This window comes from Bactrocera neohumeralis, chromosome 4, assembly GCF_024586455.1.
Source record: "Bactrocera neohumeralis isolate Rockhampton chromosome 4, APGP_CSIRO_Bneo_wtdbg2-racon-allhic-juicebox.fasta_v2, whole genome shotgun sequence".
NCBI lineage: Eukaryota > Metazoa > Arthropoda > Insecta > Diptera > Tephritidae > Bactrocera > Bactrocera neohumeralis.
In genome coordinates this window covers 40,284,357-40,298,489 of record NC_065921.1, presented here as the reverse complement: position 1 = coordinate 40,298,489, position 14,133 = coordinate 40,284,357, and the positions used below count along the sequence as shown (strand labels likewise).

Genomic DNA, 14,133 nt, shown 5'->3' with positions numbered 1-14,133 from the left:
GCGGCAAAAAGATTATCACCAAGAGCCTTTTCCAACATTCTGAACGTTTCGGCATCAGAAATTTGATTCCGGCCACAAAATTTAATGGAACTTCTTTGTTGAATAATATAAACATATTAAAATAGTATTTCGACGAATGGATTTTGGCGCGATATATAAGCTAAAACGTCTTACTATATTTTCGGTTAGAAGGAATTATTTGCTTAATAGATCGACGCTAAGATTTTGTGAAAAGTATTGCTGATAAAATAACCACAACTTGACAGTTTCTAACAACACAGTTTTGTCCAATGATGGCTAGTAATTGGATTAGACTTCAAAAAGACCCAATGGCGTTACAAAAAAGTTCCTACGACTTTGTTGCTTATTCCAAGTGATATTATTTCAAATGGATCTGGTTTCCACTGAGACAAAAACTCTCAACTTGTTGCCTAGTGTAATTTGAATTTTCGCTTTGAAAAATACACTTTCTTAGACAGGCACAAGCCTGCAAATGAAAGTGCGGCGAACTTTGCCGCTTTAAAGTATGCACCTTTCTTCATTCTTCATTATAAAGCATTTAAATGCGAGCTGTTAAAAGCGTGAAAAGGGTTTGCATTAATGAGTTGCACGCGAAAGTTGTTTTCATCCGCCAACTTGCCTGTAATTTGAAAATGTGTCTGCGTGCTCAATTTAGACGTGGAATAAGAGCTCGCAAGCGATTTTCTCAAGCAATGAAGGCATTAAGTGCTGCTCCTAGAAAATGGTGCACCTTTTGGCGTTTCTTCAATTTCGTTTTAAACATTTACATGCTTCTCATGGTTTCTTTTCTTCATTTGTGCCAGCTATAAACAACGAACGCGTACGAAAAATTAAAATTCGAGACGGTTTTGTAAGCTGCCTACAAATGCTCCTTGATGCTGCGACGCTGCTATAGCGACCGTCCACCCCTTTGGTATTGCGCGACATGTATATTTGTATGTGTTTGTGTGTGTGTTCGGAATAATGAAACACTTGCTTTGTGTTGGCCCGTCGCTTTGACATTTAACTTTTGCCACTTGAAATGTGAATAAGGAGCAAACGACAAGTGTTGGCTGAATTTTTGTAGCTAGCAAGCAAAATGAAAACAACAACAATAACCGAAATTATAATAATGAAAAGTACACTGAGATATTTTAGGAATAAATGCAGGGGTGCGGAGGAATGCACACATACACAAATACATATGTACATATACAATCTGCTGCCTTTTTGTTGAGCTTGCTTCTAAAATTTTCATATACATATGTATATTTATACTATATGTATGTATATATACGAGTACATGTGAGTGCATACGTTTTGTTGGTCTCTTAACAGCAATTAACTGAAGAAAATAATTGTTTGTCGACAACAGCGACGCCACTCTTTGCACTCTTTGCCCCGACTGGCGCTGACTGCTAATTCCTTTTGCCTCAACAGCAGCAGTGCAATATTGTTGATAGCCAACAGCAATTTGCAGCTAAGCAATTATTATTCCTCCGCGAAACATGTCGCTTGTTTTTGAGTGCACATAATAGCAGCGACGGCCCTTAACCGGCCATAAAAGGCAAACAAAATAGAATTTTTAATAAAAGTGCTTAAGTAAAGATACATGTTATTGCTGCTTACTAAGCTGCTGCTGATTTTTTCGAACAAAATAAACGGAGATTCAGCGAGTATACGGCGGTCAGTGGCTCTTAATTTCAAATACAAATGCAGTGACCGTTATGTTGAGCATACAAAAATTACAATAAACACAACTACACATACAAATATGTACACATCTTTTATATTTATATATGTACATATACTATATGTCCCATTCAATGTGGAGCCGCGCAAATGTCATTAGAAGTCGAAGGCGTTATGTCGGAGAGGGAGCTTGAGCACAAAAGCTGATTGGCAAGCTAAAAGTGCTGGTCATCGCAGCGCTCGATTGCGCACTTGAGACGGAAGCCAAATTGTTATTTGCTGCCGAATGACTTGCAACATATGTGTGTACACAAATAATAAATGAAATGAGGAACGAAGATAAGCCAAGTGTATACAAAAGTAATGACGGCATACGCTTTCGGCTTACCAACACCAGGGAAATTAGGTTGAAATGAGTGCAGCGAATAAAGGACAAGCAAAATGAGCGAAGTGATAGGGAATCGTAAGCTCATTAGCAAATAATGGGGGTCAGATATTTTCTTTCTTTAGAAAAAAAAAAGCAAAAATTCGAGAATTGACTTCTTGACTCAAAAGTGGATGGTTAAAATAAGTTTATCAGAAAACTAGCAAACTAAGACGAAAAGAAGCTGCTATTGGCTTGTTGTTTTCAAAATAACTCTTTAGTTGAAAACCGAATTCTTTCTTTAATCCAATATTTTTTAAAGACCTTATCAGAAGTGTAGTAGGTATTGGCACTTGAGTGACCTTAGGAACATGAACGGAACACTAACTAGTCACTGTCTGAAGACGGCACACGCCCGCAGATTGGGACCGACAGATCGAAAAAAAACAAACAATCGCAAGAATAAGGCACCAGGGAATGAATGGAGCATCTCTTGCGCCCTTGTCTTGTATTGGCAAGACTACGCTGTAAGCATCTGGGGTTCACACGGTATGATGCACTGGAGGAGGTATCGATAGTGAGGCCGCAGAGTTTGTTAAAATTCGTGTCAAGTGCTGGCATCCTAAAGGATGACTACTTCTCTTGGACCAAGGAACTGAACTCCATCTGGTATCGCAAAGAACCAAAACTGGTCTATGCGTGGCTTATTGGCTTACCTGTTTAATTTAACCTAACCTATGGGTGTAGTTCATTGGTAGACTAGGTAGTTATGTGAATCGAGGCGGAAACTACAATCCATACTGTTTCTGATGCCTAAACTCTTGATAATGTATAATTTAGTTGTTACCAAAATTCTTCACCGTGAACAAGTGTGGACAAAGCGCTTAGAGTTTATCATAAGCATAGTAAAATGATTTATTTCGATTCGAGCTAGTTCGCGTAGATGACGGAAGGTAGGTAACTCAAAGTATTCCATCATTAGTTTCAATTAGAGTACATAAGTAGTCCTCAAATGCACATATAATCTGATTTTGACGTATAATCAGCCCAGCCTATGTGATGACCACCTATCTGCGAACAATCAACTATAGACAAAGTGTGTTCTTTAGTGAAATTATTGCATAAAGCTTAACAGAATGGTCAAAACTAGTCTGACGGGAAAGTTGCAACACTTACTCTATGGTTTAGTTTCGAAAATGGGACCTTTCTTTGCTTTAAAGATTCTTCTTGCAAGTTCCTGTTGAAGCTTCTTGCGGTTATTTACCATTCTTGAGGTCTACAATAGAAATATATCAGGCCTATGGATATCTAATTTTTATTTTAGCAAAGATAGTTAATGTTCTTAGCTTATTATCGCTTTATCGGCATAAGCTAACATACAAAGCTACTCTACTATAGGCCAAAATACGAGGCAAAGAAACAAATATAGACGAAAGTAGGTATAGAGCATTATATTCGAACGGAAAGACCTATCAAAACGGTTTCAATTTCCGTGCCGTAAAAATTACTGTCTCTTTTTCCCCACACACCACTCATCACCATTGCGTTGAACACGAAAAATAAATTATATTCGTATACATTTATTATTTATTTTCCTATTATCTTATATCTAATTCAATTGAGGTCGCTGTTTTGTATTTCCTTTCGCGCTACAATGAAGTTTGCTTTATCTGATGTTGACTTCCATTTATATTGGTTATGTTGTTTTTGAGTCAATATTATGCCAAATGTGTTCACTAATAAAAGCTAAAGGTGCTGCCCTCTCAGCTATCCATGTTTTACCTTTCAAACCAGAGTAGTTCTCGTATGCTAAGGTCGAGCGAAAGTCATGTAGTTCCGCATATGCTCAATACACGAAAGCTACATATATAGTACATATGTTTATACACTAATGCAAAAACATACATATTATATTTTTAATCCTTCTCTCTCCACTTTTCACGCTCCTGAGTGCTCCTTTCATGTTTACTCTCCCGCGGCTCTGTGGGTTAAACCAACATTTGTGTTCATCTATCAGCGTTTGGAGTTTAGCTCCGCTTTGTTTTGATACCCCGCGGCATTAGTTGTGAAGTTGTTGTGCACTCAGCTGGTTGCTTCAGCGAATTAAACACCTCGGGCTAAACTTATTTTGTACGTATATTTTCCTTGTTTAGTTTTTAATCAACTTTCAACTTTGAGTTAAATGACCTTAACAGGGTACGCATTTGCTTTGTGCTGTTTTAAAATGAGGTAGGAGGTTATGTTTCATAAATGGAGGATTATGGATTCAAAAATATAAAAATGTTAAGCAAATTTATGATTCTCGATCGAAAATTCTTATAATTTACTTATTTAGTATTTATAACTAGCTAGAGGAGGCATTTCTTTTGTATTTTTATTTTGCCGCAGATTAAAAGATACAGTTTTTTAGTATATTTAGTATACGGAACATAACAATTGTTTCACACTGCTTTAGCATTTTAATAATAAATATTTAATAATATGTGTGTTATAAACTAACCGAAAATAGTCGGTGATTACTAATCCGCAATGTTTTAAGTAATTGTTGTGTTGTTTTTGAAAATTTCTAATGCAATTGACCACTTTCAATCATATCCAATTTTTTCCACACTTGATTCATCATTTGAAAAAATTTTACTTCGAATATTCTTGCTGATTATTGAATCGTTGAAAATAATGGAATTGCCGTATGTTTTTCATTGCTTTTGCTTCATTCAGGCGCTTTTGGAATTTCTTTTTATGAGCATCATGATCCACTTGAAAGTAGAAACTGAAATCTATTGTCGCAAAAGCATTTTCTGAATATTCAAATAGGCTTTGAGTACTCTGTATATGGCTCTCGGTTCTTCACTTTTTTAGGTGCGAATTTTTTTTAAATAATTAACAATACAAAGAAATGTAAATTATACATTATTTAAATTATGTATGTTCACATATTCGTCTATATGTACATAAGAATTAACAATAATTTATTTAGCAAGTAATCTATTAGAGCTATTGATAATTTTCCTGCGGCTCTTATAACGGAAGCTAACGTAACGCACCGCTCTTCGACGGTTGTGCCGCACGTTGAGAGAGCGGGAGGGACAAAAAATTCTACATCCCTGGAATGGCATAAATGAACAAACTTTTTTTTGCAGATTAGTAAAGGTGAAAGTTTTCCGCATTTTGTCATATACTTTTTAAATTTTTTTTAACGTGAAGAACAATGAAAATTTTCAAATATTTAACAAAGAAGAAAAAAGTTAACTTCGGCTGCTGCGGCTAATATACCCTTCACAGGTGCATTTCTATCAATGTGTCCAGTTTGTATGGAAGCAATATGGTTTTGTAATCCGATCTGAACAATTTTTTTGGAGATTATGTTATTACCTTAAGCAGTAATCCATGCCAAATTTCAGGAATATATCACGTCAAATGCGAAAGTTTTCCATACAAGCCCTTGAATCCGATCGTTCGGTTTGTATGACAGCTATATGCTATAGTGAGTTGATCTGAACAACTTTTTTCCGATATTACTTTATTTCCATGAACAATAACTCATACCAACTTTTGTGAAGATACATTGTCAAATGTGAAAGCTTCCATACAAGAACTTGATTCCGATCGTTCAGTTTATATGGCAGCTATATGTTATAGTGGTCCGATATCGGCAGTTCCGACAAATGAGCAGCTTCTTGAGAGAAAATGACGTTTGCAAAATTTCAAAAGGATATCTTAAAAACTGAGGGACTAGTTTGTATATATACAGACAGATGGACGGACAGACAGACAGACAGACGGACATGGCTAAATCGACTCAGCTCAACATACTGATCATTTATATATAGGCTTTATAGGGTCTCTGACGCTTCCTTCTAGGTGTTACAAACTTCGTAAAAAACTGAATATACCTTGTTCAGGGTATAAAAATTATGTAAAATATTATTATTTAAATAAATTGAACGTGAAAATAAATATATAGTATATTATAATATAGCACGAACATTTTTCTTTGACATCACAAAATTTCTTCTATTTATCTCTAGTAGTTTAAGAGAAAATAATTTAACAATTTTATCGTGCCCTGAATTTCAACCTTCAATAACTTTAACAAAAAAAAATAATTATGACGAAATATTTATATAACGGGGTATGCGTTTGGTCACCTTCTTAATGAACTGATAATTTTCAAAATCGGTGATTTTGCTAAATTTCCATGGACCACTTGACGTGGTTTGACCCAGGACGGAATATAACGAGAAATAACTTTTTTACAATTCGAGATTTGATATTACTTTTACTGAATAATAATATGACCTTAGTGGTCACTTTAAGAAGTTATAAGCGGTTTTCGCCGGTTTGTGGCACTAACCAGGAGTTAAGATGATTACCGGTACTAAACAGTCGTTTCTTCATCGAAAAAAAACATTATTAAAAACCATCCCAAGAAGTTGCTGGAATTAATCGGTTTTTATAAATCAATAAAATCTGGAAAAAACAAACTATTCGTTGGCCCGTAGCTGTTGTTTTCGAATATTGTGGACAGAAATCCTCAGTAATTGGAACGCATGTAAGCGTGGCCCTTTTATCGAAAATGTGAACCTAAATCTAGATCTCTTTCAAGGTGAAATAACTCGTAGGAAAAGCTTTCTAAAAAATCAGTTGCCAGTTGATATTGTCCGAAATGTCCGGGCAGAAGCAAAACAATCAAGCACTTCAGCAGGTGTTGCTCCAAAAAATAGAAAAGTTAGTCAGCGAACCACCTGTGCAGTTCGCCCGAGCTCAATTTGCTGCAAAACATAAGAGCTCGGAACTATTTGCAAGAAACCTGTGTGCCCAAAACATCGTACAACGGTAACAGTGTCTAAATAATGCTTTGAATATACGCAATAAATAAAACAAGTTCAGGATGTTATCTTCATTTTTATTCAAAAAATCTAAGAAATGTTAAGAACAAAATGAAATTAGAATCAATGACACTATACTAATATCAATTTTAGTTTGCAGTCAGTAAAATTAAGAAATATTAGAAAAATAGCTAAATTCATAAGGGTTTTAAATGTTTTACTTACAAAACACAACCCAGGTCATTCTGTGATCTTAAGGTCAATCGTACAATTTTTATTAACATCATAGAATAATTAAAAGTTTGAATTGATGGTTCCCACGCTGTAACGCTTTTGACACCGCCTCGTTTGAAGCTTTAGCTATAAAATATAAGTTATTGTAGAGGGAAACCGAAGCAAGACATTTTCCGTCCGTCTGTCCGTCCGTCCGTGCAAGCTGTAACTTGAGTAAAAATTGAGATATCTTGAGGAAACTTGGTACACGTATTCCTTGGCTCCATAAGAAGGTTAAGTTCGAAGATGGGCAAAATCGGCCAACTGCCACGCCCACAAAATGGCGGAAACCGAAAACCTATAAAGTGTCATAACTAAGCCATAAATAAACATATTAAAGTGAAATTTGGCACAAAGGATCGCATTAGGGAGGGGCATATTTGGACGTAGTTTTTTTGGAAAAGTGGGCGTGGCCCCGCCCCCTACTAAGTTTTTTGTACATATCTCGGAAACTACTATAGCTATGTTAACCAAACTCTACAGAGTCGTTTTCTTCAGGCATTTCTATATACAGTTCAAAAATGGAAGAAATCGGATAATAACCACGCCCACCTCCAATACAAAGGTTATGTTCAAAATCACTAAAAGTGCGTTAACCGACTAACAAAAAACGTCAGAAACACTAAATTTTACGGAAGAAATGGCAGAAGAAAGCTGCACCCAGGCTTTTTTTAAAAATTGAAAATGGGCGTGGCGCCGCCCACTTATGGACCAAGAACCATATCTCAGGAGCTACTAGACCGATTTCAATGAAATTCGGTATATAATGTTTTCTTAACACCCTGATGACATGTACGAAATATGGCTGAAATCGGTTCACAACCACGCCTTCTTCCAATATAAAGCTATTTTGAATTCCATCTGATGCCTTCTTTGTATAATATATACATTAGGAACCAATGATGATAGCGGAATAAAACTTTACAAAATTACGGTATTTGAAAAATATGTAAATGACGTATTATGAAATCTTGATTATCACTTTACCATGCGAGAGTATAAAATGTTCGGTGACACCCGAACTTAGCCCTTCCTTACTTGTTTTATTTAGCATTGATTGTAACGTAGGACCTCTCTTCAGATCAATTTTCATGCGGACTGCAAAAAAATACTATTTGTATTTACATAAATAAAATGGCCTTCAGCGAATTTTGATTATTTCTGTTATGGTTAGTTCACCGTCATACAAGTATTTGTATTCATAAACCGACTTATAGTCGCCAGTAAAGATGTATATTGTATGTAAGGTCTTCAGTTACGTTGTGCAGCATCAGTTTTGCGACTCGAGTTTGATTTTGTAAAAAAATCGGGTTCTTTAATATAACTTTCATGCAACTTACCCAAAAATTTAACCAAGATGCATTGACTACAATTTCATTAGCTTTTCGATATCAAATATTTGTCTTCGTGATGAAGTAGATGTCTGAAAACAGCTCTGTAACATTTTCAATGATTCAAATAGGAAGACAGTTCTAAGGAATACTTTGGGCATAAATATGACATGTGACCGACAGTTCCTGTAGAACCTGGATTTCCTTATCGATTATTTTCTGCTCGCTGTTTTTATGTCAATTTCACATAAATATTTGCTTTATATATTTCGGTTACATGGCTTTAAATATAATAACTTAACCATTAGCGTTCAAAAGTTACTTCAAATACGATTATTATTTCCGCCAAAAATAGACGGACACATAAAACGATTTAAACAAAACAGCGAAATGTCATTATTATTTTTTTCATTAATAGGGGAAAACATGAAAACGGATACATTTTACAAGATATTGCAATTCCCGCGAATGACTAAACACAGAGCAAAGAAAAGGACGTAAGCAAAAGCACAATCAAATGCAGAAGAAGTGTGAAACGTGTAAACCGACTATCAAGAATTCAGGTCAAATACGAGTATGAAGTGAAATAAATGCGACAAGAGAGCTCAAACAAGTATAATGAAGGATAATACAAACAATGTGCATAAAGTATAATACAAAAGCATAAGAAAATGACCAAAATGTGGCGAAGTAGTCACCAATACTGATTTACAATACACGCTCACATACAAACATAGTATATACGCATTTTACAATTTAAATATTGCGTGAAAAACGCGAATTCTTGTGCTCTTTGAATGTCGGAAGGTAAAGATGGCTTCAGTGAGCATCAACGGAAGCTGTTGAATGTGTTCGCAAATTCATTTGTCACATCCTGTAGCAGCTGCAAACCGACTCAGCGATTCTGTTCATTCGCTTTTTTGAATTTGAGGGCCAGAACAAATACAATTTTACAAAATATCTAAACTTAACAGCTGCGAATATATTTTTCTACTGTTTTTAATAAAATAAAAAAAAGAAAAGCCTTCATACATTTTGATTTCATTTGTTTTTGTTTCTTTTTATATGGAATAAAATAACAAAGGTTGTTTAACTCCGCGTATATTATTTTCTTTTTTAATTTTAACTTTTCTGTAAAACTTGGGGTAAATAATAAAATTTCCATAATTTGAAATCAATAATTAATTCGTTGTCTTATTTCTTTTCATGTTTTATTTACATATATATACCGACGCACCCAGCTACCAAGAACAATTAAGAAACACTTAAATAAATTATTTATAGAGGTAGGTTAGTGTGAGTATACACCAAATAATTAGTTATTTATACAATATGACCCCCGAACTGTAAATTGAAAAATGATATTTCCAAAGTCAAAAATATAAAACTAAGAAGTACGAAAAAGCTAAGCTCGAGTGCAATCGAACATTTTATACTCTTGCAACTTGCAAGAATCAATGCCAGGGAAATACATTAGGGTGCAAACAGTCAAACAGTGGATAGGAGTCCAAGCAATTATTTATAGAATTGACTTCCCTAACTCGAATCACCATAATCCACAAGATTATGAAAATTTTAGTAATGGGAGGAGAACTGTATGAAATTTGACTTCAATTGCCAGTTTAAGAGTTCGAAATATGGAGAACTTCGAGTTATGAAAGTTCAATTGTATACTTAAATTACTGATATATTTTCCAACATATTCGACAAAATGTTTGTTAGAAAAACGAAAATCATTATGCATATGTAGTAAATATATGGGAGTTGGGAGTAGCATAGACCTGATTTTATTTACTTTTGTCAATACAACATAATATTAATATGCCACCTACTAATCAAATGTTCTCTGAGGTGCATTAAGGTACCATCAGCAATTATATGGAGTAAAGTCGTCCGGTTATTTGTTTGTTATATGGGGGACAGGTCAAGTTTTTACCCACTTGTATCCATTCGAAGCACAAAGACACACTGTTACCATTAAAATACACTCTCTCATTTTAATTGAGATAACTTACTTGTTGGCCGATAATTGAGCTATAAAGTCACCTGGAAGTGCGAAAATCATTGGTTAAGTATATGGGAGTTAAGAAAATTATTGACAGGATTCAACACATTTTTGACACACACACAAACTATTGTCAGGAAAAGACTATCCCTCAATTTAAATTATATATCTCACAGATTGACCGATATTTGCGGTAAAATATCAAAATGGGTTGTCAAAAAAGTCTTGCGGTATTTTTATTGAATTTTTTTTTATTGAAATTGAAATGAATTTTTGATGACTCATGCCCAGCTCTTGACCGATGCTACGGCTGCTAGTATGCCGGTCTCTTTCGACCAATTCAGCGATTTTATCGCAATTTTCGACGACAGGCCTTCCGGAGCGTGACGCATCTTCGACCACCTCTACACCAGAACGAAAACGTTGATACCATCGTTGTGCGGCGAAAATGGAAACTGTATCGGGTCCATAAACTGCACAAATTTTATTGGCGGCTTGAGATGCATTTTTGCCTTTGTCGTAGTAGTACTGTAAAATATGCCATATTTTCTCTTTATTTTGCTCCATGTTTGCGACGCTATAACTCACGAACGACTTAAAACAAACGACAATCAATCAAACACGTGTTAGCGCGTGAAATGAGCTTTCCAAAAAGATATAGCATGACCCGATGATATGAATAAAACTAGAACTACGCGCTTTCAGCGCCAACTAGCGAAAATACCGCAAGACTTTTTTGACAATATTTGGAATATTTGGTACCTAGGGGCTTGAATAGTCTTCGCTGAATTTGAACGGTATTGGGTCATTAAGTGGAATAGTTTAAAGGGATTATTCATGCTAGCCACAAGGATAAATAATCAAATGAAATTTAAAATTGTGTTATTTGGGAAGTAGGCGTGGTTCCGTTTTCTTCCACTTTCACATTGCTAAATGAGAATGTTATGTACCGAGTTTGGCTGAAAGCGGTCCTTCACCGCGGTGATTTCACCAAAAATTGGGCGATGACACATCCATCTCTCTGTGCCAAATTATTTTTCTATATCTTATTTTAGTACTTAGTTATGGCACTTAATAGGATTTCCTTTAATGGCGTTTTGTGAGCGTGGCAAGTAACCGATGACCCACCCATCCGCGAACTCCATTACTTGTTTTGCCAAAGAACTTGTGTTCCAAGTTTCATCAAAATAAATCTATTTTATTTATATATATGTACGTATGTATATAAACCCAAATCGCTCTCGCTTAGTTTTTGGTGATACGCTCAACCGTTAGATGAACAAAACTATTATACTCTGTAGCAACATGTTGCAAGAGTATAAAAATATTGCCTTAATATCCCATGAGTGTAATCACGTCAGCTGGATATTTATATTTTAGATTTTTATTATTATGAATTTCTAATGACTTCCTGCTAATTAATTATTCGTTGGTTATAAAGTACGTATTTGAAATGTGCATTAGGGTGGTTCAAACCTTAACTTAATTTTACATTTGAACTCTTGCCATCTCAAATGCAGCTGAAGTAAAATATCCTCATCAAATATGAACCTTATTTTTTGACTTCACGGAGTCGCTAGTTTTATATTATTTTTTCATTGAATTAACATGGAAAAATTTTTTTTATTCGGATTGAGTTTACACATAATTTGAGATTTACTAAACCCCAAGGCAAAAATGTTACAGCCACTTAGAAACTAAATACAATTAGAAAGTTTGGAAAAATTGTTTACACAACAATATATTTACCTTCCATTTAACATCGAAAAGAAACGTTAAAGGGGGTTAAAGTCAGAAATAAGATTAAATATTATTTTGACGCACCTTAATGTAAATATATTGTAAGGAGAGACAAGCATGGCACAAACCTTTTCAGCGCTCGTTTTTCCTTTCAGGCGACTGCGGAAATTTCATCAATAAACTATTAGTGTGCATCTACGTCATGGAATTATTTGAAATTTTTAGGCATATTTATATGCCTTTATTTCAGTGAACTCTCACGACACCACTAAACGAGCGTACACTCGCACTTTTATAAAAGAGTTTAAGCATAAATATTACACTCGTCGCACGTTAAATATTTAATCTCTTGAAAGGCTGGGTAAAGTTCAAGCTGTTAAAACGAAATATGTATACTTCAAAAATTCATAGTGTACCTTCTGTGATTACTTTCCAATATTTTCCTTAAGATGTCCTTATTTGTACGAAAATGTTCATGTAGCGCTGCATTACTTCCGAATACCCTTGTTTACATTTTCTGGCCGAATATAAAGGTAAATTTTGCAATTCCTGTAAGTTCCAAATATTAAAATATCATATAAAAACGTTTACTGTGATATAAATTGAAATACTAAATAAATTCGGTCTCGAACATGCATGTGGCCATTATATAGTTATTCTTGCCAGAAAACCAATTCTAGCAAGAATACATCTATACCAATACAGTGCTCCTCGGTTACCATATTGCTCGTATGATAATTCAATGATCACGGCATGTTTAAGGAACTGTCATATTATGAATTTGAAAAGTTTCAAATGTAATTTCTTGCAGGTACTCCATCTAGTAGCATGAGTTCATACCGTATTCGGGTTTTTGGTCTGACCCTTCGACATGGAAAAGTAAATATTTTATGCGAAATGAGATTAATTTTGTAGTAATATATTATCATATTATATAAGTTTTCAACTAAATGAATATTCGCTAATAATTTCACAACTAAAAGACACACATTCAAGCTTTGATATAATGTTATATATCAGCAGATTGATAATACTTACTCGTGAATAGCATTTCCGGCTCACATTATGCGGCCCGAGTGACAACCGATTACGTCGCCAAAAAAGTCTTTGTTCACTTTATATACTGTACTTTAAGCCTTGTGGTAAACGACTTAATAGTTCTGTTAACTAACAAGGATGTACGGGTGTCATTTTCATTATAGATAGAGGCAAATTTGAGAACTCTCTGCGATTTAGTACAAAGGAGTTTAAAACTAACTAAGGGTTGGTGCGGTGAAATATAACTGAATATCAGCCCCTCGAAGAGGTTCATCGTCTTGTTAACGAGACGTAGGTCCCTGTTGGATCACAGGAACCTAACCCTTGGGGACAGAGAGATAGAGATGACGAATATGGTTAAATATCTTGGTCCCACGCTGGATTCCCCTCTGAGTTGCAAGTACCATGTTAACCTGACCATCGTCAAAGCTACTAAAGCACTAATGGTGTGCAGCCGATTAGATGATAGATCCTGAGGCTGCAGCCCAAGGATGATCATTCCACCGGTTATCACATATGCGGCGGTGCCTTGGGGTCTAATCGCAGACTTCACTAGGGCTTCAACTATCGAAGCTCTGACGACTTGCCTTCATTTGCGTATCGGGTGACATGCGCACATGCCCGACGGCAGCACTTGAAGTCATGCTTAAACTCATACCACTTCACCTAGTAATCGGTCAGCCAAAAACGCAATATTTCTAATGACAGCAGAAGGGCTTAGCGGTATAAAATATACTGATACCTTTAACCCATCTGCCAAAGGACAGTACCAAAAAAAACATCAATAAGAAGCTCAAGGTTAACATTAGCAGGCAGGCTGAATGGAATGAGGGCCTGAATTCTTTATCGCGTTTGCTTCCA

The 14,133-nt window shown here is 35.3% G+C and overlaps 1 protein-coding gene across 3 annotated transcripts in view; it reads left to right on the top strand.

Moving 5' to 3' along the window:
* Positions 1-14,133, top strand: part of LOC126756216 (zwei Ig domain protein zig-8) — a 338,607-nt gene that overhangs the window by 191,815 nt on the left and 132,659 nt on the right. The window lies entirely within an intron of this gene.